General features: G+C 45.4%; 1 protein-coding gene across 15 annotated transcripts in view; it reads right to left on the bottom strand.

Moving 5' to 3' along the window:
• The window catches only part of CUEDC1 (CUE domain containing 1), a 70,442-nt gene that overhangs the window by 45,565 nt on the left and 12,873 nt on the right, over nt 1–12,004 (bottom strand). For 4 of the 15 annotated variants that reach the window (XM_083587903.1, XM_083587901.1, XM_083587904.1 and 1 more), the window contains exon 1: nt 4,223–4,381. The exons of 8 other annotated variants lie outside the window; for them this stretch is intronic. The gene's annotated coding sequence lies outside the window, so the exon portion shown is untranslated. Of the gene's footprint in view, nt 1–4,222; nt 4,382–12,004 lie in introns of those variants that run through there. 3 more of the 15 variants (XM_083587914.1, XM_083587908.1, XM_083587915.1) reach the window with 1 other exon arrangement.

Raw genomic sequence — 12,004 nt, 5'->3', positions numbered from 1 at the left:
GCATGACTGTAGCTGAGGTCCATAGAGCACAAATTTAAACAACCTGGTGGAGGTGGAGGACTGGGAAGCAGTATACCGTATTTTTTGCTCTATAAGACTCACTTTTTCCCTCCTAAAAAGTATGGGGAAATGTGTGTGCGTCTTATGGAGCGAATGCAGGCTGCGCAGCTATCCCAGAAGCCAGAACAGCAAGTGGGATTGCTGCTTTCACTGCACAGCGATCCCTCTTGCTGTTCTGGCTTCTGAGATTCAGAATATTTTTTTTCTTGTTTTCCTCCTCCAAAAACTAGGTGCGTCTTGTGGTCTGGTGCATCTTATAGAGCGAAAAACACGGTAAATACCAGTTGCTGGGAATTACAGGCAAGGAAAGTGCTACTGCGCTCAAATTATGCTTGCGGGCTTCCCATTGGGAAAAATATTTGGTGACTGTGAAAACAGGATGATGGACTAGATGAGGCATTGGCTTGATCTTATGTTCTTATAGCTCCCATTGGAAGAATGGGTCAATAAATTTGAAGTATTGGGGAGGATTTTTGTCCTCTGGTTGTCAGCAACTACTGAACCGCCCCCGCCCCCCCACAACACACATTTTTTTTCCTTCTTAATTTTGTGCATGAAAGATGCAGCCAACCCAGACTCGGAGCCTGCAGCCCTATATCCAGCCCATCAAGAGTAATCTCTGTTCTCCATTTTTACTGGATAAATATCTTAATCTAAAACTAGCTTGGCTAAAGAAAACAGCTTGTCATAAGGGGAACATTTAAGAAAAATCTTCAAGGGGCGAGGAAGAGACATTTGTGCCTTTTCTTGGTGCATTAATGTCTCTCACACACACAGATACTAAATGACTTCATCTCTGACCTCACATTGTATATATGTTTTAGAAATACACAGGAAAGCAAGCCCAGATTATCCCGATGCACCAAAAAGGGATTAACACACATCCACAAAACCAATAGCGGGTTAAGAATAAATGGAATCTATTCTGAATTCCTGCCAACTAGCAACTTTCTTGCTTTAAAGTCAAGTGCCTAGTCCTCCTGGTTAAGAGGACTGAATGACGTTTTGGCTTCTTGTAGCAACAGCACCGTGCTGTGATAGATGCTGTTTTTAATTGTATCTTTATAGCTTCCTTTATTTCTTACATTGTATTACAATTTGAATTTCAAATTGCAATAGAATGAAAAAAGTACAAGAAATAAAAGCAGCAATGCAAATACAAAAACCAATATATTGAAGGTGGGCTTGCCAGAGACTGCCTCAATGAAGCTTGCAAACCACTGGTGGTCCACGGAGCTGTTCAAAAATCCCTGATCTATAGGAGCTGTGAGACTCCTGGCTGTTATGCTGGAACACTGATTGAAAACAACCACTTCCTTTTCTGCAGGAGGTCCTGGTGTTTTGTGAGAACCTCCACACCCTATCTGGGTGGTTATCCTTCCTCCATATTTGGGCTACTGCCCCAACTCTGGCTGCTTTTAGTAACTTGCAGGTATAGGAAAGCTTTGGTTTACCCAGTGTTGCTAACCAACAACTCCCTTCATGCTTGCCCACTGCTCATGCTTGCAGGGGCTGATGGGAGTTGTAGTTCAGCAACATCTGGCAGGCGAAAGGTTCGTCACAGCTGCCCTACAGTAGGGCTGCCATACATCTGGGTTTCCCCAGACATATCTAGGATTCGTCCATTGAAAAAAGCATCCGGGCGGAATTCCCGATATTGCTAAAGCTGTCCAGGAAAACCTGGGTGTATAGCAACCCATGCCAAAAGTTTTGGTTTTTTGTCCAGTTTCCTTAAAAAAATAGGTCAAAAACTTAATTTTGGAGGGAGATTTTGCAAAATATTTTATTACATTTATCTGAGCTCAACAACTTTGCCAAAAAACCCAACAACTTTTGTGTCCAGATTTTCACTTTTTAAAATATGGCAACTGTACTCTACAGCTAAGTGAAAAGAAAGATGTTTTGCCTCTGGGAACCTTGTACTGAACATGAGTCAGACCATTGGGTCCATAAAGCTCAGTACTGCCTACACGGACTGGCAGCAGCTCCTGGGGATTTCAGATGTGGGTTCGTTCTTAGTCTTACCTGGAGATAAAGGGCATTGAACCTGGGACCTTCTGCATACAAGGTGGAAGCTCTTCCTCTGAGCTACGACCCTTCGTGCTCCCGTTCTTCCATCATGCATTGACACACACACTCCCAAAAAATAAAACAACAGGATTCCGCAATATTGCAAGTATGTGGCTTGGAAGAAAATGCAAATGGTGTGCCCTACCGACAAGGAACTGGGAGAGCAGGGTTCGAATCCCCACTCTGCCATGAAGCTGGTGGTATGTAAAGGTAAAGGGACCCCTGACCATTAGGTCCAGTCGCAGACGACTCTGGGGTTGCGGCGCTCAACTTACTTTATTGGCCGAGGGAGCCGGCATACAGCTTCTGGGTCATGTGGCCAGCATGACTAAGCCGCTTCTGGCGAACCAGAGCAGCGCATGGAAATGCCGTTTACCTTCCCGCCGGAGCGGTACCTATTTATCTACTTGCACTTTGATGTGCTTTTGAACTGCTAGGTTGGCAGGAGCAGGGACCAAGCAATGGGAGCTCACCCCGTCGCGGGGATTCGAACCGCCGACCTTCTGATCGGCAAGTCCTAGGCTCTGTGGTTTAACCCACAGCGCCACCCAGGTCCCTATGGTGGTATGTAAGTGTAATAAATAAATAAATAAAATGCAGAATAAGAGTTTTCCAGAATTACAGATTTTAAGAATATGGTTGGGAATAGGATTCTACCGAACTTCCTATGGCAAAAATCACAGCATATCATCTAGCAGGAGCTATCTTTTTCACAACCTGCGATGAGATAGCCCTCGCCCCGTTTGCCTCACAGAAGAGGACATGCAAATATGATCTTCTAAATAAGCCACTGAGGGTTGCGAAAGGGAGTGTTCAGGCTTTTCCACAGAAGCACACCTGATAATGAGTTCTGTGTAACACAAATGCCTACATCCTGCTCCCTCCGCTGAACAAATAAATAAAGTCAATAAAAGGAGATCATCTTACCTAGAGTGCATTGCATACGCCCATACGGGTGAGTGGGAATCCCTGCATTTCTCAGATGGAGGAGGCTAGGTCATTGACTAAGCCATATGCAAATGAGGCAGAGGGGATTAAAAAGGGAATCATACCAGCTGTCTGCAAAAGAACCATTAATTAAAGGGGCAGCGCTGATACATGCTTGAATTAAAGCTCTGAAGACAGCAGGAGGGATATATTCCAGGTCGTGGAGGCAGGTCCATTGCAGAAAAGGGGGCACTGCTCCACCAACCTCATTCTGCCCTCAACCCCCAACACCTGCCTACCTCTGTACTTGCAACCAGTCCAGGTGCTGCCACTGCCTGTCAAGCGTCCTCCTCCTAAGTTTCCATCTTACCCACGTAAAACTTAGTAGGGAGGTGGTAAGGAGAGAAAATTCACTGGCTCTGCCTGCTATTAGCTCTGCCTCTACCTACTGCTTGGGCTCCCTGCCTTCTGACCCACCAGTCCCAAGGGGCACTAGGAATGCAGGGGTGGGTGGGGGGAGATTAAATTCAGTTTGCATTTAAAGGCAAACATACCTAATTCATGCTTTCCAAAACACTATGCAAACCGAAGCACAGGCATCTTCCAAATTCACACTTCTCTGAACATGGCAATGCAGTTCTCCAGCCAAGTAATGTGTGCAAAAACGCATGTACTGAGTAAAGTGTATATAAAAATACGTAATCCGTGAAAACAATGTGTCAAAAAAATATTGCATCATGGGGAACTGCTTTGCAAAAAATAAAATTAGGCAAAACTGCAGATAAATGTGTGCATTAGGTGAAATTCACACTAAAATGCTGATATGTTTTGCGTGTCTTTTTAAGGCCTTCTGAAAACTAATCACAAATTATGTGGAAATGTGGAGAACTGAATGTAAGAGTGGAAAAAAACTGAGTATCTGAGAGAAACCAAAATTGACAGATTAGCCCATTCCCAGTGTTCAGAATAACATTCATCATAAAATACTACCTACTGTGTAACATAGTGGTGGCCAAACTTGGTCCTCCAGCTTTTTTTGGACTACAACTCCCATCATCCCTAGCTTCTCACTCCAAGGGGTGGCGGTGATTGGACTGGACGCTTTTGCAATACACCCAACTGTAAGGAACATGTAATGTATTGTACAGCTGACCCAAAGACCTACCTTCTCTGATCACACAGGACAAACAGTGGGGTAGGCTCCTTATCGAGCCCACACCAGATGCCAAATGGCAGAATCAAGAGTGATGGCTGCCTCTCCAGCCTCAGCTGCTGGATCTGGTCTTCTTAAGAGGACTTTCAAGATAAGAGAACACCTGGTCTCCAAACTAAGTAAACAGGCAGCTGCTAGGAGACCAGTGTGATGAAAGAGAATTCCACCAGATTCCTCTGAGCCTCTCCTCCAGGATTATAGCTCACCTTTCTTCCATGGATCTCCATGACCCCATCTTATACTCACAACAACCCTGTGAGGGAATTTTAGACTAAATCCCAAGGTCAGCTTCATGGCTGAGTGGGGATTTGAACACTGGTCTCCTAGGTTCTTATCCAACCATTACACCCCACTTTACTGGTATTTATTGGTCGAAACCTCTGACTTTTGCTGGAATATAGTCTGCTCAGCTGGGGGAAAGAGCCGCTGTTAGAGACGAGTTACAGTTGTCTTAGAGGAGGTAAAGAACACTGCAAGAATTTGAATGGAAAATAGCGAGTCTCCTAAACCACCTTCCATATTTCTTTGGAGGTGCTCCCAAACCCTCCACAACAGATCCTTGCAGGATCCTAAAACCTGCGCTGTCTTGCAGGATACCTTCAGGAGATGGAAAGGCTAAGGAGTAAGCTAGGGTCGCCATATTTCAAACAGTGAAAATCCGGACAGAAAAGATTCACGGAGAACAAAACTATCAATGGCTTCCAGCCACGACAGATAGTTTCTGCCTCGGAGGCAGTGTGCCCAGTATGCGTCTGAATGCCAGTTGCGGGAGTCGAAGGAGCGGAGAGGGCTGTTAGGCTCAAATGCTGCTTGTGGGCTTCCCTTTCTACTGTGAGAACAGGATGCTGGACTAGAGGTAGCCACGGACCTCATCCAGCAAGACTCGTTGTGTTTGAATTTGTCTGAAAAAACAGCTAGCTTTGGGAAATGGTGAGGAATTGTTAAACACGCACACACCACAACCCTGCATGCTGAGATGATCATAGTACAGTGGTACCTCCATTTATGAACTTAATTCATTCCAGAGGTCTGTTCTTTAGCCGATAGCGTTCTTAAACCGAGGCGCGCTTTCGCTAATGAGGGCTCCCGCCGCCAGTGCCCTTTGCCCGTTCAGATTCCGTTGGTCTTCCGTGGCAAGGTTTGCTAGCCAGAACACCTACTTCTGGTTTTGCAGAGTTGGTTCCCTGAATCGTTCGTTAACAGGACTGTACTTAGACCGAGGTACCACTGTATACAGAACATTCAGAAATGCAGGGTTTAATAGCTGCAAGGCAATGGAGGCAGGGGCAGTAGTGGTCAGCTTCACACATTCTTAACCACCCGAGGGCCCAGGAGCGGAATGAGAATGAAAATCTTAAAAGAATGCCCTTTTGCTTGTCTCATACATCCCTGTTTGCTTTCTCCAGTTGCCACCAACAACCCCATTAAGACTCATTCTTCCCTGCATTCCACAAAGCTTTCTGTGTTCTTTTACACCATGTAGCAAAGTACCATGAGGTTTCACTGAAGGCCAAGACAGTCACCAGTTTTGTTTTGTTTCGTTTATTTTCTGTTTACACGTTACCAAGCAGGAAGTGGCCCAAATCATTTTAATGCCTGAGATGGGGGGGGGGGGAGCTGACTTACACCGTGTCAGAACATTGGTCCATCTAGCTCAGTACTGTCTACACAGACCGGCAGCAGCTTTCTAAGGTTTTCAGAACGGGGACATTCCCCAATCCTAATTGGAGATGCCAGGGATTGAACCTGGGACCTTCTGCAGGCAAAGCAGGTGCTCCACCCCTGAGCTACAGGGGAATGATGGACCAGATGGTTCCATGTATGGAAGCTGACTGTACTGGCAGTTGAATCTTGCTTCAACACTGGCAATGGGACAGCATCCACCATCACAATGGTGACTGCAAGTGTAGGGAACCTTCAGGTGCTATTGAACTCCCTTCAGCCCCAGCTATCATGGCCAATAGCTAGGGATGCTGGGAATTGTAGTTCAGCAATATCTGAAGGGCCAAAGGTCGCCCACATCTCACCTAAGGGTAGGGCTGGCCCCATTTAGCAACTATTCTTCCAAATCAAACCCCAACAGCTGCTCAAGGATGCTGCTCACTGAAGCTGGGCCTGTACTGGGACAGACAATTCTGCCCATTTTGGTTTCTCATTCCCCCTCCCAACCTTCAGTTCAGTTCTCCCCATTTTCACATCACTTCACAATTAAAGAGTCTGCATAAAAAGCCACATTCTTCAACCTAATGAAACACAAGCAATTTGCAAGTAATTTCTTCCATGTAAAAGACATCTTCTTACAGCATTTTGCATTAATGCAACAAGCATTTGTGAGCACATCCTTCTCTAATACATGCTTTTTATATATGCATTTGGGGGGGATTTGGGTTGGAGGAGTGCATCACGAAATTCAGAAAAAAAGCGGCTGCGTTTCAGTTTGCACATTGGTGTGGCAAGTGAGAAATTGGGTAGGTACACATTAAAATGCAAACGGAACAAATTTCTACCCCATCCCTGGCCTGTACTCAGATCTTTGAGGCTCTATTACACCTCTAATAAAGAAGTGGTTGGCATGTAGGCAGGACAGAGCCTTCTATTAAGGAAACAGTGATTCCCCCCCATCCTGTGCTCATTGCAATCTGCGCTGCTTCTATTCCACTACAGTTCGGTTTCCACTAAAACCCACGTTATTCATCTAACTGCTGTGGCTGAAAACTTGTGTAATTAATTACAGTATGTGATTAATTAGCTTAAATGCACCTAACTGCAAGGGAAACGTCAAAAACAATGTAGGAAATAATGTGATTTTTAAAGCAAAGTCACATGGAGGGGAATGGTAGAGAATATTTCCGCAACAGATGTAAGGCAGAACAGAGAATGGTGCCTTATTACATCCCCAGTGGTGAGGAGCCTGCGGCCCTCCTAATTTTGCTGGCCTCCAACTCTCACCAACGATAGACTGCTCTGCCTCCTTTCTTTTAGCAAATGTTTTGTGCCGCTGGGGAAGTGGTAATTCTGTATTGATTTGTTTTGGATGTTTGTATGTGATGCCAATAAAAGGTTTGATGATGATGATGAACTCTCACCATCTCTGACACTGGTAGGGAGTGATTGGAACTGTAGTTCATGAACATCTGGGGGGGGGGCACAGATTCCTCACTAGTATAGAAGATACTGAGCTAGCATGGACCAGTAGTCTGACTTGGTCCTTAAGAGAGCATCTTATGCAAGAGCACTACAGTGGGTGCGTGCCTTTTATTACAAAGGCAATACCAGCCTTATAAAAATCATTGCGGTAGCCTGGATTGTGCTTTAAGAGAGGAGGGGGACAGACAGAGTTTGCTGCCAGACGGGAGGCAGAAGGGAAGCAACGTGTGGTGCGATTTCGGAAACCTGCCTGGCCAATTGCATCCGTGCCCAGAGTTCCCTTTGAGGCAAGAGAGCGGTGAAGCAGGTACCCAGAGAAAGCAACAAGCTGTCTACCGACAACAGCGCTCACTGCTACGCGAGCACAGAAGCTGTCCCTGCAGGGCTGCCGGCTGACAAGGTTGCCATCGAGTGGGATTGCTCAGGCAGTCGTCTCTGGTTCCCCAGGATTTCTTTTTTTAAAAAAGGATACCAGCTGCTGACATGAATTATCTACTCATCCTCCACAGCAGCTGGCCCAGCGCTAGGAGGGTCGGGAGCTTAGGAATGGAAGGGGGAGGGGGAGAGATAGGGTGAGCCAATGTATTATACATACAGGGCTGAGTATGCTTCTGATGTCCATTCAAAATGCCAACTTTGGCATCAGTGGTTTGGGGGGGGAACACACCCCTGGGTTTTTACCCCTTTCCTGCATCATGCAAAACTCACACACAGTATGTATACGTTTTGCACTTGGTTGTCTAGTACGGCGTATGAAACATAAAAAGCAGCCCGCTCCCAGACCCCCAGACGTTTTGGCAAATTCAAAAAATCCACCTGGACAGAAATTTTACCCCTGGAAAAGAGGACCTGTCCTGGAAAAGGAGGACCTATGGCAACCCTAACTTTGAAAACTTAAAGACGAAAGGTCACTTGATCCAGGGACAGTCCACACATATATCGGCCTGCCTCTTAACGATGACACACACCATTCATAACGCAAGAATATTATTCACAACTGAGCAGGGCGCCAGGGTGGGGTAAGTGAAGACAAGCTGCAACAATTAACTGTAAAGCTTTTCACTGCTCCTGCTCAGGCTGCACAGAAAAAACATTTTGGTTCCTGAAAATCATTCAGATTGGGCAGATAGAATAGAACAGATAGAATTCTACAGAATGTGGCATTAGTGTGTGAAAACAGTCAAGATTCAATGATTCCCAGGCACGCACCTCCAGATGGTGGAGGTGCCAGGCACCATCCTGTGACCCAGGCATCTTCACTTGGTCGCAAGTGGCCAACAGCCAGGTACAAAGCGCACCTGGCTAATTTCAAACACTGACATCAGGGTTTCCTAGGTTTGCCATACAGGAGAATTCCTGACATGTCCTGATTTCTGGGTGTAAAAATGGTGTCGGGGGAATTTTGCCGTATTGGCAAAATGTCAGGGAAAACCCAAAAGCTTAAAAGCTCCAAAAGCTTTGGTTTCTCCAAAAATGCTCAACAACAAAAAAGAAAGAGGAAAGAAAAATAGTCTTGGTCTCTTCCACTCAATCCGTCGCAGCCTGTGATCACATGCAGGTGAAATCCCTCACAACTCACTGAGGGCTTGAGACCCACCTGCTGCCCTCACCTGGTTTAGCCAGCCAATCAAAGCAGTTTCCTGGGAGTGTGGCCACTGTCACATGCTGACAGCTTCTAGGAGCCACAGGTGAGAGCTGAGTGCAGGATGGGGACCAAAGTTTTCAAGTTTGATCAGCAGTGAAAAGTTTTGCCTGCTGACTTCTGCAGTGTTAAATTTTCTCTTTTAAAAACGCAGGAGCAGGTCAGGTTACATTTTTGCTGATCAGTTGGCTACCTTGTCAGTGAGTTCTTAGATCAGGGTTTCCCAAACGTGGACCTCCAGCTGTTTTCGGACTACAATTGCCATCATCCCTGAACACTGGTCCCGCAACTAGGGATGATGGGAGTTGTAGTCCAAAATAGCTGGAGAACCAAGTTTGGTCTACACTGTCTGGCAGCAGCTCTTCAAAGAACATTCCCATCTGTACCAGGAGATGCCAGGATTGGACCTGGGACCTTCTGCATGCAAAGCAGGTGCTCTACCACTGAGCAGTGGCTGCTCAAGTAAGACCCAAATGCCAAAAACCAGCCTGCTGAACCAGCCTGGCTTTCCCAAACTGGTAACGAAGGAAGGGTGGACTCTACAGGATTTCTAGCCAATCAGATGATCAGGACAAAGGCCAATCAGAGCCTGAGAAAGGATTGAGCCGTCAGCAACCTAAGAGGCAGTCCGGTTTTTGCCTTTGGCTGAGGCAGGTCAAACATGCTGTTTGCAACAGCTGCATGGTGGAACTTGCTTGCTTGCAGCTGGAATAATGAGGCAGGCCTGTTTTCCATGAAACGAAGGTGAATTCTACAGCCTGGCAGGGATCAGGCCAAAGAAGCAAGCCATTTTCATGGTTCAGGGTGTGCAGAGTGCTGTACCATCCCCACCATCGCTCAGTGTTTGTGTTCTGAGTCCCATCACTTAGAATAAAAATCCAATAAAATACAGAGACAGGAAACAAACAGAAATATTGCAGCGGTGCAACAGAGTGAAAACTCAAGGAAGCACAGCAACACAATGACGCTTGCTTCAGCTCTGTTTAAAAAATAAATAAATGCTACCTTAGAAGGCCTGAGAAACCTGTAGCTCTCCTAAGACGCTGCAGGACTACAGCTCTCCTCATCCCTGACCATTGACAATTGCTGGCTGGAGCTTATGGGAGTTGGAGTTTAAGCGGGTAAAGGTAAAGGGACCCCTGACCCTTAGGTCCAGTCGTGGCTGACTCTGGGGTTGCAGCGCTCATCTCGCTTTACTGGCCAAGGGAGCCGGCATACAGCTTCCAGGTCATGTGGCCAGCATGACTAAGCCGCTTCTGGCGAACCAGAGCAGCGCACGGAATCACCGTTTACCTTCCTGCCAGAGTGGTACCTATTTATCTACTTGCATTTTGATGTGCTTTCGAACTGCTAGGTTGGCAGGAGCAGGGACCAAGCAACGGGAGCTCACCCCGTCGCGGGGATTCGAACCGCCAACCTTCTTTTTTTTAAAAAAAAAAAATATTTATTAAAGATTTTTTAAAATTATAAAAAAGAAAAAACAGGAAAAAAGACAAAACAGAAAAGTAAAAAGAAAAAATACATCCATCATTCTCAAGTTTTTAACTTTCATTACCTTCTTTCTTTGACCTCCTCCTCCTCCCCTTTCTTGTATCCTGGTTAATAATTATCACAGCAAATCCTATCCATAATTCATAATATTTTGTCCTTACATCATTTTTACTAGAACCAAGTAGTTCCATTTCAACATTTTTCTAGCATTCATCAATTATTTTAAAGCAGTCCTAATGATAAAAGAAAAACAAGTAAAACAATCCAATCTTCATCCAGCGTCCCTTCCTCCTGGTTCCGGATTTTGTCAGTCCTTTTTGTCCCATTTATCTAGCGCATTAACCTGGTGTCCTTATATCCGAGGCCCTCAAGTCTCTTCCATGTCCCTTCCGCGGCTCTTCTTCATATTTTCCTTCCACTCGTAGGAACTCCAGCTTAGTAATATTTTTGACCCTTTTCAACAGATCAGCCCCATTTCCATAGTCCAGACTAAACTCCATGTGATATTTAAACACCTGTTTCAGATTCCCTACAAAATTAAAAGCCCCCACAGCTCCAAACATCTGACGGCCCATTACCAGACTCAGAAAGTCCAAACATCCCGGCATGGGAGGGTCATTCCAACCCCCCATTTCCAAACCAAACCTAACTTTATCTTTCCAAGTCTGGTTTTTTTCAAATTCATTTATCAAATCCAAAGGCTCATGATCCTGCAGAGCCGCAGCTCCCTCCATTTCTGACACCCAGGATTCAGCAGTATCCTCTTCTCTCTTCTGTGCTGTCATAGCACACTCCTGTTTTAGTTCCTGGGTAGGCTCCATGTATTTTCCTACTGCCTGTTCAAAATTTCTGGTCGCATTAGTCATCAAGTCCGTCTTCTGGCTTAGCTGATCCAATAGGGCATTTATTTTACAGAAAGCACCCAACAGAGCTTCTGAAAACATTGTCCTGCAAGGTCACAAGTCCTTTCCCACGATTATAATCTGTAACAGCTACAAGCTCCTGAAGTTGGTTACAATTTCACAGTCTCCCTCTAGGGGGACAACTTGTTTATTCTTTCTTTTAAGAACAATAGCAACAAAGTTTCTTTTTTAAAATATTCAGTCAATATTTGTTCCTTTAAAATGCGAAAGGAAACAATGGAGTCACTATGTTACTTTTCTTTTAACTATCTGTCAGAAACATTTGTCTCTGGTCAATGAGCTTCAAACGTCAGTCCTGACACTCCGCTCCCGGATCAGGACGGTGGAAAGTTACTTTACTTTAAACTCACTTCTGCAGGTTTAGACAATCCAAAAAGAGGTCCCCCTTCTTCTCCTGCTACCGAAGGGGGGTTCCACGATTTTAAATGATGAAAGCCAGTCCTTTAAAGGTGAATTTCTATGCTCTAGTTACGTTATCTTTGCTTTATTCTGACTACAAAGAAACGGAAGGCTGACTTCCTGTTTAGACCT

This window comes from Podarcis filfolensis (assembly GCF_964270895.1).
Source record: "Podarcis filfolensis genome assembly, chromosome: 15".
Taxonomy (NCBI): domain Eukaryota; kingdom Metazoa; phylum Chordata; class Lepidosauria; order Squamata; family Lacertidae; genus Podarcis; species Podarcis filfolensis.
The sequence above is the reverse complement of the archived record's forward strand: the minus strand, read 5'-3'. Positions and strand labels throughout refer to the sequence as shown.